At 35.0% G+C, this 18,772-nt stretch overlaps 1 pseudogene; it reads left to right on the forward strand.

Annotated features, from left to right (window-relative positions):
* Positions 1–15,966: 15,966 nt before the first annotated feature.
* Positions 15,967–18,772, forward strand: part of LOC101562291 — a 6,916-nt pseudogene continuing 4,110 nt past the window's right edge.

An 18,772-nucleotide genomic window follows, 5' to 3' on the forward strand; every position in this document is an offset into this window, starting at 1 on the left:
GGAAAGATATATAGTTGCATTCTCTTAATGAATAGAATGATTTGTTCTAATGGTGTTTGTAAATAGGATCACAAGTCCGCATCTTGTACAGCAATTCACCACTAAGAAGAATATATGCAGTGTATTATTTGTTGAAACTGTACTTCAGATTTGATTTGAAACTGTCTCATTGCTATCTGTTTATCAATAAAACTTTGAAAAAAAAATAAAAACTCACAGAAGCTTCAGTTCAAAGGTGTCTTTCCCACATTGAAGGGCAGGATCTCTGAGCCTTCTTGGAATTTGCATTAGATACTTGTTCACAGTAATCCCTTATGCTTTGCACCATGTGGTGGCCATGAACTGTGACAATTCATTGTATTTTTTATTACATCTTATACATATACTTAAGAAAGAAGACATCTAGAACAGTTTTATAAAGTGACAAAAAATGGGCTAAGGTGTATTAGAAGTGGGGGGTAGTACTTTGAGCTAGATGAATGGTATAATGTAACTTTTATTATAATACATTTTTTAAAATGTAAAGACTCATCACAGATTTTGACTATGCCTTCATATTCATGTCCTATCTAGATCTTGGCTGCATTTTTGCAGAAATTGAAAGCTAATTGTTGTATTTATAAAATAATGGAAAAAAGTCAGGATGGCCAAAGCAATCTTGAAAAAAAAAAAAAAAGAACAAAGAATGAACAATTGCAGTTTTAAGATTCAAAACTTACTCTAAGCTACAGCAAAAACACTATGTGTACTGACATGAAGACATTTAGACCAATGGAATAGCGCTATACATTCAAAAATAAGCTTCTAGGTTTATGTTCGATAATTGATTAATAACAATTTTTGAGAGGGAAGAGTATTTTTGCACTGTTCTTAAACATACACAAAATGTGTTGTTATTGAAAATTAGGAGTGATGTGAGTAGTCATATACACTACCTGAAAACTCTATTGTTGATATGAGGATAGAGAAAAAACAAGCTCAAAAATCCAATTTTATAAAGGTGTGTGTTGGTAGGGTGTAGCCAAATCACTGCTATCCAAATAGCATTTAAGAAACTTCTGCCATAAAAAGATAATATTTTGGCTCTATCCCTTCAAGGTCAGTGGGAACTCAGGACATAAGAGAATCTGTACTGTGACATCCTGTAACAAAATGATGAACACAATTTTCTGATCAAGGGGATTATGGGGCCATAAAGGAAAGTGATCAACAATGTAGAGTGTGCCTAAGGAGAGTCATCTAGAGAGAAAAAATACTCTCACGCTTTCACAGAGAGAAAAATACTCAAGTAAAGGCTGTGACTCTTCATATGGCTATCACTGACAAAAGATCTACAAGGTGGTGTATATGGACCCAGGATAAATCCTTAGGGGATTTGACTGTCCTTGTCAGTAGCAAAAGTTACATTTTAAGTTATATAGATCTTGCTTTTAACTTGGTCTTAACCATCCAGCAGAAAAGTGTAACCATGAGGTATAAAAAATAAAGCTATATTAATATGCTGAGCTGTAAAAGGCTCAAGTCAACAACTTCTGACAATAGCCAGTTCTGCTGATGACTCACTACTATTATGGACTATTGCACTATATTGAGTTGTTTTGCTGAATTCAAGTACCTATAATATTTGAACTGGCATCAAGTATGAAAAGGTCCTTTAAAGTCTTTTCCAAATACAGAATCTCTATCTGAAATGAAACACCTATCTCTGACAAAACAATACAAAAAAAGTAGGCTATGTTGGGAGCCACAGAAGCTAGGAAATTGATCAAATGTGTGTAGGTGGGACTAGGCCTCAGTGCCTAGAGCAAACAAGATACCTTAGTCCTGAGATAAACATCCTGTCTGGTTAAGGTCAGTTATTAGTTGCTAGGCAACCTTAAGTCACGTGTTACTAACTTTGCAAAAGTATAAAGGATTGGTTTGTTGGAAAAAAAAAAAAACTTCTGCTGTAGCACTTTTTCTTTTAAATTTTATTTTATCTGTGTGTGTGTGTGTGTGTGTGTGTGTGTGTGTGTGTGTGTGTCCAGCTCAGCCCACCAGGGGGCGGGGCTGGCTGGCATGTGGTGCTGGGGGATTGAACCGTAGTCCCTGTGCTTTGCTAAGCTTGTTCTAAGTAGGTGCTTTAGACCACTGAGCCATCTCACCAGCCCTGCTGTAGCACTTTTTTTAAAGAAATAATGAATTAGAGATTTAAAAGAAAACTTGCAACTTCAAGAGAGAAGTCAAATGTTATATTGTTAATTTTCAAATCTTGATATAAAATTATAGATCATGGGAACAGAGCAAAATATGTATCTAATAACTACTTCACATGGCTTGTATCAGGAGAAGAAGGTATAACTTCTGGTTGTCCAGAATGTTTTTCTTAATAGTACTTTGAGCCTATTTTTTAAAGAATGCATACAGTTAAACAGAAAATGGTGGACAAATTTGTAAACCCATCTTCTCATTATGCAACAAATCAGGGCACATTGGGTCATACTTCCCATCTGGGGGCCTTTTCTAAACATTTACTATAATTGCAAAAGTCTAGTCTTTCTTTTAGCTCATTGCATACAATGATGAGTATTGCTTTGGAGATTAGTAGTTATTTACCACAGATGATGATAAGAAAATTGCCTTTTTTGATTGTCTCTTGGGAACATTGGTAAATTAATGTGATTGCAAAATTCACATTTGCCTACTGGTTCTATTAAACATCTAATATTGTCCTCTTTATCAAACCATTATAAAACCACAATCAAAAGATCTTATGTTTGTCTAGGCACAAGGAGAACTATTTAAGTGTTACTGAATTAATAATAGCATATTGCCTGTCAGCCACTTTTAGATTCCCTTTTGTTAAGGATATGTAGGGTGAGACATACAGATTGCTTCACAGAGCAAATATCTTTTTCTTATACACTTAAATCAGAACAATTATAATTACATTTACAGCACCATTATACTGTTCAACAGTTACTAAATATTCGAATTTAATTTACCTTCTTATCTTTATTTCCACTTACATTACTTGAAATGTACTCATTTTAATTTTGAAACAAAAAATTCATGCATGGATCATAAGTTGTATCACACACTGATATATATTTGCTAGCATTCTGGTACTCAGATGTTCTGGTTATGGATTTGAGCAATGTCTATTACTACATACTATTGAATCATTATATTAAGAATTATCCTTAGGGAAGCATTCAAGATTAGTGATAATGTCTATCATTTTTATTCTATTGATAAGCAACTATTCCTTTCTTTATCTGAGGTAGATTTTTTGTTACTGTAGTGAAGAAGATTAAATCTCACAATAAAATTCAGCCTTTTGACTATATTCCCCAATTACATTGAATCAATTAGAAAAGCCCATATGTAAAGCAATTTTCTTTCAATAAGAGAAGAAAAACTATTATACTCAGGAAACAGGTATAACTGTTCACTAGTAGTAATTAAGATTATACTACTAAGCAGCATCCAACACACAAGTAATTAATAAAAATAAATTGTGGGTTGTGACACTGTCAGTGAAGAAATTTCAAGGTATAGATCAAACATTTAACAAACTACACCTAAGAGAGTGAAAACTTGACTAATAAATATGAACCATTTTCACAGAGAAGGATTTCTATTTTGAGATTTTAATTTCCATCACCATGTAGATAAGATATTTCTGATTTAGTCCTAATCTTACCTAATTGACTTCTGGTAATAAAATTAATTTTTCATGTATTTGAATATAAGTTGTCTGCAATTCCGGAATCAAATTTACTTCGTTGTTAAATTTCCAGTGTTTCCTAACCTTCTTGTAAAGTACAATAACTGATTAATAAGATGATTGAATCTTTTTATAAAATCTCATTTCCCTTTAAAACATTTTAGCATCTACATAGGACAATTATCACAACACACTGAAAACACCAGACTGGCTTTCACACTAACATCTTGCCCAATTTTCTTTCTCTTTTAACCTATACAAATCTCATTTCTCTTGGGCTGGCTTAGGTCTAAGGCTGTGTAAAACCCATATCCATCCTTTTCTTCACTTAATATAGAAATTCAAACTGTCTAGACAAAGATTAAACTTGTCATTTCAGACTTTACTTAACTTTACAAAATAACTCATGAAAGCAAAACTCTCCATTTCCATATGTGAAATCCCAAATACTAGAATTTTTTCTATTTGTGAAAAAATACTTGTGAAGAAATAATTTCCTGGAAAAAATCAATTGAGTACTATATGTTTAAATTTTCATTTGCTCTTTTAAAAACTCTAAATCTATTTCCCACATGTAAATGGCACTTTTAAGGAAAACCATATTTTAATATAACATAATTCCAATCTTAAAAAAAATCTATAGTAAGACATTTCAAATAAAAAATGAGAACATAATGACTCCTCATTTATCTATTCCCAACCTTCAACAAACATCAACCTTTTGCTAATTTGTTTCATCCTTGTCTAGTTACTAGTCCATGAAAACCTCATTGCTATTCCTACAGAAGGCTTCCAGTATTTTTTAATTAATTTTATTGAGAAAAAAATTGCAGTGAGTCAGTTTCAAAACAGGTTGGTAGGAGAATTACAAAAATTAATACATTGCATATTGTTGTCTTTGTAGTAGTCATTCATAGTTCAGGATGCAGACATGATTTGGGCTTCCAGTGCTGACTTAAGTGGTTTCCTGAAGTATGGAAGGATGAGCTTTTTAAAGATGAGTCTGTTCTTCACATCTATACAAAAAGATTGCTAGAAATATCATGATACCTTAAGTATTTTATTTGTTTATTTATTTATTTGTTACAGGGTCTTGCTATGCAGCTTGGACTCATAGTGATCCTCCTGTCTCAGCCTCCCCAGTTCTGGGGCATGGCATGAGGTACTGAGGATTGAACCCAGGGCCTTGCATTTGCTAAGTAGGTGCTTAGACTTCCAAACTATCTTTCAAGCATATGCAAACATTTTGATGATGTTTATTTGTGATAATTACATTAATTATAATATTGATTTATATTTTTTAAATATTGTGTTTGAAATTTTATTATTTAACAAAAATTATGCTGAATATATTACAAATATTAACTTCTTCATGACAGATATCAGAAAAAAACTATTAGCATCCTCATTTTGTGCATTACTCAAACTAGAAATGAAAAGAGTTTAAGAAATTCTAGTATGTTTAATTGAAGGTATGTTTTTCACACAGGATATTCACAAATGAAAGAATAAGAATAAAGAGTTTCTTTTTACTTTCATTTACATTTAACAGTCTTAATCTGTGTAATTGTGTGGTGTCTGTTTATTTTTTTATTTTTATTTTTTATTAGTTTTATTGAGAAACAAATAACACTGAGACAGTTTCAAAACTCATTAGTAGGACAGTTTCAATAATTAGTACATTGCATACTGTTTTCTTCATAGTGGTTGTTCATAGTACAAGATGCAGACATCATATCCTGTCCAAACACTAATAGTACAAATATTTCTTCTCACTAATTTAAGAGAAATAGCTGTATATCTATTCTAACTATTTTGAATATACAGATACAAAATAGTCCTTCATTTGTATCCCCTTTTTCTGTTTAGCTTTGTCAGAGATGGGTATTCCATTGCCATTTAAATACTGTAGGTATGTGATTTCAGAAAAATAGCTTTTGTATCTGATAAGGTCAATCAAATCCCTCCAGGATTTATCCTAAAACCCTGTATTGCAGTTTGTAGATCCTTTGTCAGTGTCAGCCATGTGAATGAGTCATGGCCATTTCTTGACCAACTTGATCTCTGTGAAAGCCTGAGAGAATGTTTTCTCTCCATATGACTCTCCTTAGGCACACTTTACATCATCAATCACTTTCCTCTTTGGCCTCATAGTTTCCTCGATCAATAAATGTGGGACATAACTAAGTTACATGATGTTACATTACAGGTTCTCCTATGTCCTGAGTCCTCACTGATCTTGAAAGGCTAAGGCCAAAATGTTGGCAGTCCTTGTGGCCCTTCTTTTTCTCTAATTTTTGGTCTGCAAACTTAAGTTGTTAACCCTCCAAAAGAGAAATTTTATGATATTATTACCCTATAACATAGGCAGTTGAGCTTAACCTCACTGTCTGAATATCAAACATCTTCGACATAATATGGAACAGGTATTTTCCATTAAGTATTGATATGTTAAACTTTAAATTCCTACACAATGTGAAAAAAAAGAAAGAAAAAAAATTAAAAAATAGGAATGAACAATTACATGTTTTTACATAAAAATTTAGAAATCTAACCACACACAGCATTGTAGCAGGACAGTGCTATGACTTTTTTTTTCTTTCTCTTGTTTCCATTTATTACCTTTTTAAACAAACATTTACTTGAGAGACAGTATGACAGTACGTGGTGTGGTGTATGTTTATAAAAATCATTCTTTGACCACTTTATGATGCCAATGAAAAGGACATCTGAAACAAAAAGTAAACAAAAAAATGAAAAGTCTACATTAGTAGAGGAAGTAGCCAAGACCACTGTCTCTGGAATCAGAAAGACTAGGATTTGAATCCCAAAATACAAATCTTGAATTATATTTATTACCTTCATGATACTGGATACTTAAATTATTTATGTCTTTCTCCTCATGTTTGAAAATAAAATGTCAATGATATTTCATGAAGTTGAAAAGGCAATATAAGAAAGTAACAATTATACGAGGAGCTATATTTAGAATTTTCAATTTAGCAAATTAAGATAGGAAACTCACTATGTTCATTTGATATTCTAGATTTATTCTTATTTTTCTCCATCTAGATCTGACTCAACAGAAAGACATTTATGAGTTACATGAGCAAATCTTTTGCTCTCTGCTTCCAATGTTTTGCGCCAAAGAGAAGATCTAAGAGAACTTTCTTCAGGTTGAGGAGACAAGTCTCAACTCTTTCTGCTGCAGGCACTTCTTCAGTTTCTTGTCTAAGATTATGTTTGAAGTGGTGAAGTTTCTCTCTCTCTATGTAGAAAATTAGAAAATGTGTATTTTTATTTTAATTTTAAGGTGCTGGCTCACATGAGTTTGGTGCTGGCAATTCCAAAGCCTGCAGGGAAGATCAAAGCACTGGAGAGCAGGGCTCTTCCTCTGCCACTTCGAGCTCATACGTAGCTTGGAGCGGAATTCCTTGAAGGGAACCAATGTTTCCTGGTGGAAGCACTGGCTGTGGGAGACGTGAAACCAGTGCAAATAAAGCTGTGAATTTTTTAAGGAAAAATATTAAGAATTTCAATATAGTGTAAGCAGAGCACTAAACCAAATCAGCGCACTTAAATTCAGAGGCTCGTGTAAAGGTTGAAATCAGATGCTGGTGAGAAGCTGATGAAATCAGCTTTTCTTGTTAGTTTCTTGAAAACCTCACGATCTCTTTACTAGATGTGCTTCAGGTGAACCACAAAAACGCGTCATAAGCTTATTGCTAGATTAGATAATATTTAATTTTGTCTCAAATTAAACCAAACACTGGAGTGTATAGTAAGGTTTAATGTTAAATTTGTTCATATTTTTTGATGAATTACATTTTCACAGGAATTTTCAGTAAAATAGTTTTCAAAGTTAGTCACTAATTCATGTGACCTGTGAAGATTCACATAACATAAGGATTTATATCTACTAAAGTATGGGGCCCTAGCTATACAAAGTAAGAATACATTTATTCTAGAGTTATATTTATAGTATGAAAATATTCTTAGAGCTGTCAAATACTCCTCTAAAGTTAAAATAAGCACCAGACCTTTGAATAAAGTCTCTATTTGAACTGTAGCAGCCCATGAGCATTACTTCTCCTGAGTTTGATGCTTCTGTGCATTTCTTCCATCCTGAAACCACAATGCAGCAATTCCTGAGACTTGCAAGGTTGGCTGTTTTATGTCATGAGATAGTGAAGATGCAGGAGAACAGATTTCATTTGCCGTGATGCTTTAAAATCTAACATCAGTTCTGGTTATCCCAGACACGACATCGACCAAAGAGAAGGGGGCTGCTGGAGGGTCACTAGGCAGGCACACGAGATGAGCAGCGTGGAGGCCATCCCTATGACTCAGTCTACCCAAGCTGAAATGCTTGCCGTAGAACATCTGGATAGATGTTATGTTTATGAAATACTTTCTTCAGTAGAACATGTTTTTTAGAATCACTGCAAAGGCATATTTTACTTTACATCACATGAAGATGTATAAATGCTATTTGTTTTTCTTTTTTGGAGATGAATAACACATTTATTTTTCTGAAGAACATTGTCTTTTAATTTAATGTAGTGATAAATAATTCAAAGTTTAAGTATGTTTTCTGCATAATCTAAAGTATATTGTCTATTTAAAAAGAACTTGATGGGACCACGTTGACATTATGTTAATTATTAATGATAATAATATATGATATTTAAGAGAATAGCACTGAAGAAAGAAAACTTCTCTGTAATGAATGACAGAAAAGTAGTTAACACTATAGCAGTAATGTGCTTTTCTCGGATATGTACTTTGTAAGAAATATAAAAAAATTGTCATGTAAAAATGATGGATTCTGGTATTTTGCATCTATCCAAGATGAAAATTGCAAATTGTGGAAACAATAGGAAAGGGAGGGGGAGTTAAGTACTTCCACACTGGCAATGTTGAAAGAACATTGAGTATGTCCTTTATCAAGGGCATGCATGTGGGTGAGCGAATTAATGTCAGTTGCCTGAGTCACCACTGGGGCAGCTTGGTCCTCCTGGCATGAAGACAGCCTGCAGGAGAGGAGATTAAGCCCCAACTGCATAACATTTGAAGCATCTTGTAGCAGGCCATGTTTCTGAATTTTTAATTTGTTCCCAAGATATAATAAAGTTTACATTTTAAAAGTTATTTTTCTAGTTGCTTAGATGATACCTTATTGCTACTTATCATGGCAATTTTTGTCATAATGCTGCCTAATATGGCGTCTTTTTTAGTTAGAAATGAAGGCAAAATGTTATACACATCGATAGCTTCTTGAAAATTAAAAACAATTCTGGTTTCTGGATGCCCACTTCTGTGATTTCAATGACACACTAGGTTTATAGGAACACAATTCCGGGAGTCATTGTCAAGCCTCGCTAATCTGTACTCATTAAAGATTAATCATAGACAGGAATTCAAGCATGTTTCTCTCTCTTGAATACAGAGATGGAACAAGAAGGATAAAATTAATTTCAGGCTTGAAAGTGTGCTCCTGATCTTGGTATTTTGATAGGCTATTTAACTTTTAAAAACATGATCTCTATGTTCAGTAAATTTAGAAAATTTCCTGTTCTCGTGCTACATAGTACCCTATACTCTCTGGAAACAGTGTTTGACACATTTTGAGCCTCTGTGCTGGGTGGACTTCAGCCATGACAGAATGTGACATTGCTTAGAATAAGTTGATGGTAATTCTCTCATGCTGAGTGCTTTTGACTTTGGAAACGTGCAGTACACAGTCGGTGTGCAAAATCCAGCACCTGGGGCAGGGAGTTCTCTGGTCCTCAGCTGCCGTGGTGAGCTGGTCTTCTGTAGTCCACCTGTTCCTGATACAGGGCTGTACATCATGACCACCCTTCTTCTGGCTCACCTTACTTTTCAGGACAACTGAGGAGTCTTACTCTTGATCTCTTCTGTTTGTTTAATTTTGTGATTCCTCAATTTTCTTTGTGAGTTGTATCCACTTCCCTAAAGAGCATTAAATTATATAAGATTTAAACAATTCTAGAGTCTATTCTAAATGAATACATACTTTCTGTTAAATGAAAAACAAACTAGCATAATGGAATTTTTGTGACATCATTTAATGTCTTAATTATATAAAACCATTTCGTTTAAAAGTTTATTGAACAGTTTTCTTTTACAAAGCTATGGCATGTCTTAATATCAGGCCCTACAATGATCATATGACTAAAAAACACACAACCACATCATGTACTTGCATATATTATTATTCTTTCATAGTGATCAAAGGTAGATCAACAAATGTTCCAAGAAATGAAATACATTCATAATTAAAACTGACTTATATTAAGTTAGAGCTGATTTTTCTCCTTTTTGGCCACATCTGATTATATCTCTTGAATATTTCCCTTGAGACTAGTATCATGCACTGATTTGCAAAAATTATAGATACCCTAAAAATATGAGTTTTAATTCATACCAAATAGCTTGACTGCTTTCCTTACTCTCTTGTCAGATTCATCCTTTAAATATTTAACTTTTGTAGTCATGCTAGTTTTTTTTAATTTTTATTAACTCAGCTACTATTAAAATATTTTATACCCAGTGTCATAGTTGTTTTCATCATTGTTGTTAAAAACATCCAACATTCAAAGTTAAAGAATGAAAGATTTATTTGGCTCACAGTTTGTAGATGTTTTAGTTCTTAGTTGGCTGCCTCCAAGGCAGGGTGGCATGGCAGAGGAGCATCTAGGATAGGGTGGCATGGCAGAGGGGCATCACAGAGGAAAGACTGTCCATGGCAGACAGAAGGGAGCAAAACAACAAAACAGCAATCAGCAAGTGACAAGCTACAAGCGACAACCCTCTTTCTGCCCCTTAGGCCTTATCTAGGATACTCTTAAAGTGGGTACCACTCTCTACTCCAGGATGCTCCAGGGAGTGGCAGCCTTAAGCCTAGCATAGCATCATGAGTTAATCCAGCCTCACCTCCCTCATCCCAGGAGCACACTTCCTAGAGTGAGCCATCCGTGAAAAGCTCCACCTATGACCACATGAGGCTTTGACAGGACATCTACACATGAGTTATAGCACTCAATGTAAAGACAGTAGATTCCAAGAGGTCAAAAATGAAGCAGATTTTATTCATGTTCTTCTAAGTTCATATAAGTGATGTACTACAGATATTATGCTATCAAATAAAAGCTAAGCCTCTTTATCCAGGGCTTCTTAAAGACATGTGGAGACTGCTTTTAGGCCCCTTCACCTAGTGAACTTACCAAGAACAGAACACTTGTTTGCCCTTATGCCTGACATAATATGGACTGGATTTTACATATGAGCAGTATGAAAATTAAAAAAAAAAATAGAAAAGTATTCACTAAAACAAGGAGAAATAAATGTTTTCTCTGCTGTTTGAGAACTTTTTATTTCAGAAAAATACTAAGATGAATATATCTTACATGCTATAATATAAAAATCCTGGAATCAAATACATTAATATCTCTACAAGAAGATTATGGGGCCAAAGAGGAAAGTGATCGATGATGTAGAGTGTGCCTAAGGAGAGTCACATGGAGAGAAAACACTCTCTCAGGCTTTCACAGAGAGCACATTGGCCAAGCAATGGCCGTGACTCATCCACATGGCTGACACTGACAAAGGTTCTACAATCTGAGGTACAGGATCTCAGGATAAATCCTGAGGGGATTTCACTGACCTTCTCAGACCCAAAAGCTACAACTCTTGTTGCATAGGTCTTGCTTTACCTTGGTCTTAAGCATCCAGTAGAAAAGTATGAAGACGAAATATAGGAAGTAAAGCCATGTTGTTATGTTGAGCTGTGGGGGACTCAGGTCAATAATTTCTGACATTGCCAGTTAAACAGAAGACCCAATGCTCTTATGGAATACTGGACTCTTTTAGAATATTTTGCTGAGTTTACACACCTATAATATTCAAATAACGGAACTTAGAAAAAAGGGGTATACAGATGAATGTCCATTTTGTATCTGTGTATTCAAAGTGGTTAGGATAGATATATAGTTACATTCTCTTAATGAATAGAATGATTTGTTCTAATGGTGTTTGTAAATAGGATCTCAAGTCCGCATCTTGTACAGCAATTAACCACTAAGAAGAATATATGCAGTGTGTTGGTTATTGAAACTGTCCTACTGATTTGATTTGAAACTGTCTCATTGCTATCTGTTTATCAATAAAATTATGAAAAAAACCAAATACATTAATATCTCTAGAGTGAAAATATTTTACATGCACGTGATAAATATGAATCATAAACGGCTTGGTTAATTCAACTTTAACTTCCAAATGACTCAACAAATCAAAACAATACAAAAGCTTTCTGTGTTTAGAGTTTTTAATATTTTGTAGTTGCAAATAAAGGAAATTGATCTGCGTTATAACAAAACAATTTAAAATAAAGACTTTCTAGGTTTAGAAATGGTTGCACTGCTGACACTATTGCCTCTTTCATAAAGGTAATGTTTCCCTCCAATGCTTATATTTAAAGCTATTTGACTTCTGTAACAAGGAGATTGATTCAGAATTTTTTGATATGTGAATATTGTCCCCAAAACCTTGGCTAGGAGTTTGTATCATTAAATCTGAGTGATGTCCTATGGGTCCAGGCAACACACGAATCCCTGTGCCTCCCGAACAACACAATACCTTACATCTAACTTTCTGTGTGACTTATTTCAGCAAAGCCTCCTTGTATAGCTTTAATTCTCTGGTGTATGTTTAAGGAGAACCCATTTCTATAATTAGCTACTCTGTACAAAGGTTTCTTTCAACTTGGACTTGAACTTGTGATCCTCCTGCTTTGGCTTCCTTGAGTATGCAGGTTTAGAACTGTGGCCCACCATGCCAAGAAAAGTTATTTTGAAAGAATTTTTCTTCTTTTCTTGCATCTGAAAGATAATCCAGAAGAAATGGCTCCTTTAGTCATAGAGTTTTTTCCAAGTCTAGCTTGCCCTTCATGAGATTTACCCCTTCCTCTTTCCTCATGACTTAGTCTATGTCTGGGACAGCTTCAGGTATGTGTTTGGCCTGTGGAAAAACTTTGGGGGAACCTGAGATCCATGACAAATGTTCTTGATATTTCCCTGATTCTTAAAATTTCCAGAGTGTAACATAAATGGTTGAGTCAGTACCCAAAGAAGAGAATGAAGACCTGAAGTAGTCAGCAGGTCAGTGTCAGCTATGGGACAGGCCAGCCAGCAGCTCCTGGTAGCTATTTCACTTATCTTGGGAATATCTCTATATTTGGGTATATGAAAAAAGTTGTTTATTGTTTTCTGGAAGTTTGGAATCCAAGTGAATAAAGCTTTACATATAACTCAAAATTTAACCTGGGACAGTAGCTGGAATTTGGGAATCACAATTAATAGTCATTGAAAAAATGATATATATGTGTATAAATGTAAGTTAAATGACTCAGGCTACATTATGAGTTAAAAAATTTCTATTTTCCATTATTTTGGCTAACTTAGCATTTGAAAGTGACCTTTTAATAGAAGAACTTAAATAGTATTTGACATAAGTATGGAGTGATTTCACCCTTCTACCCTGGCTCCAGCTACATTGTGTTCTCTTTGTAAATGACAAGAAGGATTGACATCACAATACTAAAGATAGACTCAAGTATAAAAATGTCTAGTCCAAATAGATCCAAGTTAATTTCTAGTTTCATACCTAACATAAAACTCTTACCTCTACTTATCTTTGTCTTGGACTTAACCTTAGGAACTTTGCTTGGAGTGGAATGGTTTGTCCAGATTATTTTTATATCACTTCTAGTTTCCTTATCAACATCAATGGGCCATGAAGTATTTTGCTCCTCCCACCAAGAGAATGAGTTTATTTTCCCTTTTCTTACAGGCCAGGTGCGTCTGAAATTTGTTTTACCACTGTGCTATAGCAGAAGCTACTATATGCCAGATAGAGTGGGCTGAGCCTTTATGGATCCGTTGTTTCTGCTTCTTTCTTGGGACTCTTACTCCTGCTGAAGAGGTCATCTGGAGAAATAGCATTATTTGGAAACAAGAAAGCCCAGTCCCTACATCATAGTTGAGCTTCCACTGCCTTCAGTGAGACTAGCAAAAGACTGCCAGTGTATTCAATGCATAGAAAAACTGGGAAGGGGGAGTTGGTTGCTTTCTGAAGCTACTGTTTATAATGGCTTATTTCTCTGCATAGCTATCATTTATTTAGCAGCCCTTTCTGAGTCTCCATTTCTGTTTCACAATATTAGAGCTGAGAGGATGGAGGGGAGGAAAAATTTGCACTGCTATTGGTGTCAGTGTCATCTAGCTGTTTTATAGTCCATTAGAAATTCTCACACAGCAAAGTCTAGTGAATTCCAGTGGATTCTCATCTTTCAGTGAGAATTCCTGCCAAGGCATCACGCACAGTGTTTTGCAATTGCCTACAGTGAAATTCATTTCAACTGCGGGGGGACTCATACAACTTTCTTAAGAGTAGGAAGCCAGCCAAACAAGCTGATTTTTTTTTCTATCTTGCTGTTCCTTTGTTTTTAGACTATATATATATATATATATATATATATATATATATATATAGAGAGAGAGAGAGAGAGAGAGAGAGAGAGAAAAGCCAGTGCATCGATACTTGTACAACTGGAATGAGGATGTCATTCTCTCATGTGAGCATTTATGTTCACTGTGAATGCTTCCTCCACAAAATCCATGGCTTGTGCTGTGTAGGTGAAGAAATTCCCAGCAGGCAGATTCTGAGTAGACAAAAGAACAATGATGAGTGAGTGTTGTAGTCGTCATTACAATCTGGATTAGGGTGCTGATGGTGATGGGTGAGGTAGCAGAACTATTTCTCTGGCTCTGAACATGTCCTAAGGGTGTATCCCCTTTATACGGCAATCCTTGGGCTCTGTGGCCTTAGATTTGGGGATGTAAAAAAAATTTTGAGAGCAAAACAAAAAATCTCATGCTATCTTCTACTACTTATGGTTTTTGAAATTTGTTATAGTTGCTCATTTTTTTCTCTGGTAATAAAATGTAATTATTGAAGCACACTTTAGAACATACAAAAAAGAACAGAGGAAAAACTCCAGCTCACTAGTGTCCTCCTCAGCCTGCAGTAATTATTCTTACATGCTATTTGAGCTTGTCCATTGCTTTTTCACGCCCATGCAATTTAAAAAATTATTTCTATGTATACTTTATTTTTTTTTTAAATTCTTTTTTTTTATTACATTTATTTATTGTGTGTGTGTGTGGCCAGCTCAGCCCACCGGGGGCGGGTCTGGCTGGCATGTGGTGCTGGGGATCGAACCACGGTCCCTGTGCTTTGCCAAGCTTGTTTCAAGTAGGTGCTTTAGACCACTGAGCCATCTCTCCAGCCCCTCTATGTATACTTTAACTTTCTTTTAGTGCTTACTGTTTCATGACAAGCTTCCTTGTGTATAGACTTTTTAGATATATTTATTCCAAGTAATGTGTTGTTATAGAAGAGGGACAACTTCACTAAAGAAACATTTGTTGTTATTTATGTAATTCACATTTACCTGAACACCTACTACAATAAAATTGTTTTAGTTTGCTCTTGGCTTGATATCAACAACATATTTTTTTCTTCTTAATTTTGTTGTATGAAAATAAGAGCATCTGTTCATTTTGATACAATAATAACCAAAATATTCAGTGCCTGCAGTTTGCTGTTTGCACTATAAAACACTGAGAAATAACGCCTGTTGAGATGATTGTTCTGCCAATATAACACTCCAAAAGCTGACAGATAGTCAATATTTTGGCAGGAAGCAGAGAAAAATGTCAACGTTCTCAGTTTCTCCTTTGCCTAGAAAAATATCTACAGGAATTAGGAATACCTGCATTTACAGACTAACGCAGATGATGAAAATAGAGATTAAATAGTAATGATTACTTCAGGAAAATAAGGGAACAGAATATTAAAAAGTGGATTAAAGTTGTGAGTAATTACACATTAATTTATTCATTCTTTAGTCAGCCATGGCAGAAAGCTTTTGCTCTCAAATTATAATTTAGAATAATGACATAAAACAACTATAACATATAATAGAAAATTAAAATAGGAAGCAACTCTTGTTTCTCTAGAAGATAACAGACTGGTTGATTAGTATGCACCGGGTAGAATTTCTCATATGTTGTACAAACAACATATATTCCTGGAATTGAGAAAGTCTGTGATTGTTGTGGGACAGAATGGTGAGAGAAAGTTCATATTGAACACTGCCTTTTATCCGGGTCTCGATGAGTAAGAGATACTCATTGGTGCAGAGGTCGCTAGCTGCACGGCACATTGTCAAGAAAGTCAAGGTGCCATCAAACTGACAAAACTGAGGACACCCTCAGAGCCCTCCCTGTGTGCTCACAGTGTGAAATGGAAGGTGTGAGCCTGGCTCCACGCCTCCACAGACCATTGCTCTTGCTCGCATTGTTTATTCTCTCTTCCTTTGGCAACAGGACCTGATTTGACCCTGAAGGAAGAGTTGCCAGAGCTGGGGAACAGAGCATCTGGGAGACTGACAGTAGGAGAGAGGGCAAAAAGGCAAGGATGGAGGTCTGTGAAGGTACTGGGGAAGAACTCATGATCATGAAAGGAGTTGTGGATTAATAATTTTCAGCCAACTGCTACACTAGGGCTTTATTACCCAAAATTAAGAAGATGCAGTTGAAATATGTAAGACACAATATACTAAAATAATATGTAAACAATCACAGACAGAAATGGGAAGTGAACATTGTCTATCTGATCTTGTTTGTCTTTGGAAAAGTCCCCAGGACAGCCACTGGATCCATTTCATCTTAAGGCTGCCAATTCCATAGAGCCTCCAAAGTCTGAGCCATAACTTCAAGAGGCTTACAACCTTTGGAACATTGCCTGACTTGAATAAATAAGAAGCAGAAGGAGTTTAATTTTCTGTTTGAAGAATGAATAGTGTGTCTCTGAGGCTATGTCCTAAGTATCGTGTGTGGTCCTGGATCCTGGTCCTTGTTTCATGCAGGTGATGGTTGTGCAGAAGTCAGCTGTAAGTATCAATAAATTCATAATATTTTTCTTCTGATGTCATTTCCTTAAATGGTAAGTCCTGAATGGTTGCTGTAAAATTAATTTCATACCTCTGAATCTCTCCATTCTTTACCTGTCAGTAGAGGCACATTCATGGTGCACAGAATCAGCACTCTGGGAGGCTGAGGCAGGAGGACTGCAAGTTTGTGTCAAAGCACTGAGTTCAGTTGCTAAGACCACAAAAGCACAAGCAACAAGCACATCAATAAAAGTAGATTGGTGTCACATTTATAAGAGCACAAGCTGTTGTAACTAAATCTTGGATGTACAGTTTTGTCTACCAGCAGATGAATGGGTAAAGAAAATGTGGTATTTGTACACAGTGAAGTACTATTTGGCTATGCAGAGAGATAATGTTGAGTCATTTGTAGGAAATTCATGCACTTCGAGGCCACGATATAACAATAAATAAATCAGATAGATAACACTAAATATTACATTGATTTTTTTTAATAGGAAGAAACTCAAAGCATAACTTCAAAGGGTAAAGTAAAATATATTATGAAGGAGGGAGGAAGATCCTCTACAAATGGGAAGTGGAACTATAGAGGGAGAGTGGAGGGAGGAGAGAGCTAGGGGGAGTGAAAGAATGAAGAGAGGTCACATCTGTGCCCAGCTCCCAATGATGAACTCAGTCCTCACATACAGCAAGCATGTGCTGATAAATACAGGGAAAAAGTGTATGAGTGTCAGCCTGGGTTTGGTCACTAGATAGTTTAGGGCCTTAAACTTTAGGCAGGTGCAATTTTTCCCCCAAGGAATTTTTGCAATATCTCTGGATGTTATTGGTTATTACATTGGGCAGGTAATAGTGAGTGGAGGAGACCAAGGATGCTTACAAACAACCTGCAACACACAGGACAGCATTCCTCTCCCCAAATAATTATTTAACCTTTATTATTAACCAAAAGTAAAAATGACTTACTGTCTGACTTAATGACAGTGAAATTTCTTGCCATTTTTTTCTTGTTTGTCTGGAAGCTAATGTAATTAAAATATTTATTCTTAGGTAGAAAATAAATAATAGTTCAATATTGCCAGGATTAAAGTTTAGCATTTTAAAAACTACGGTGTTATAACATGTTTCTATAATGCTGAAATAAATATTATCACTTTTTTCATGAGGAACTTTCATTTCTGGGAGCTTTAAGTTTCTCAAGAGAGATAAAAAGCAAAACTTCCAGGCACACAATTGGGTTCACGTGTGTTTCTAAAAATTAGTCATGAAATTGATAATTGGAACTTGTTTCTGTAAGTGCTGTGTGTTCTGTGACAGCTCATCTTTGGTATCCAGGGAGGTGTGTCAAAATCTATATTGTAAAGGATTTAAAGCTCAGACTCATATATCCTTGCAACTAAGCAATTTTCTCCACATCTGGTACAATGTTAAAACTCTATGAATAGAGATAGAAATGTTAAAATTCAGAGAACAGAGATAGAAACAGATCTGATTTAATCTCATGAGGTTTTGGTGAAAGTTCTAGAAGTTCATTATTATCTAATGTATTGCAGCTTACATCATTATCTGGCAAAGTAAAATTGAAGCCACTATGCAAGTGCTTTTTCCCTCAAGCCTATGTCAATGCCCTCTTCGTAATTGAAGACTCAAACTAATTTGAAGAATTGCGTGAGTCTTCTTGGGAAAAAATGTATATTCAAAAATCTCTTGCTTTTCATTAAAAACAGGCAATAGATATCAAAGTTCTATTCCAAATGGGTTACTTGTGCTATAATTAAATGTTCCTTAACATGAATGTTGAATGGATTGTGAGAAAGCAAAAGTGATTGCTTCCTAGAACAAGATAATTTTTAAAAATACATTGCGATTTTGAGATAAAATTCTATTATTATAATATGAAAAATCAAAGTGGAGAAAATGTTCTAGCCTCTGGAGTAATTGCAAAAGTCTGGTCTCACCAGATGTACACATTAGACATAGTCTAAAGTTTGAGTTAGATATATGATGATAACTGTCACCGACAGAAA

Source organism: Octodon degus, unplaced genomic scaffold (assembly GCF_000260255.1).
Source record: "Octodon degus isolate 3935 unplaced genomic scaffold, OctDeg1.0 scaffold00241, whole genome shotgun sequence".
In the NCBI taxonomy this organism is placed as follows: Eukaryota; Metazoa; Chordata; class Mammalia; order Rodentia; family Octodontidae; genus Octodon; species Octodon degus.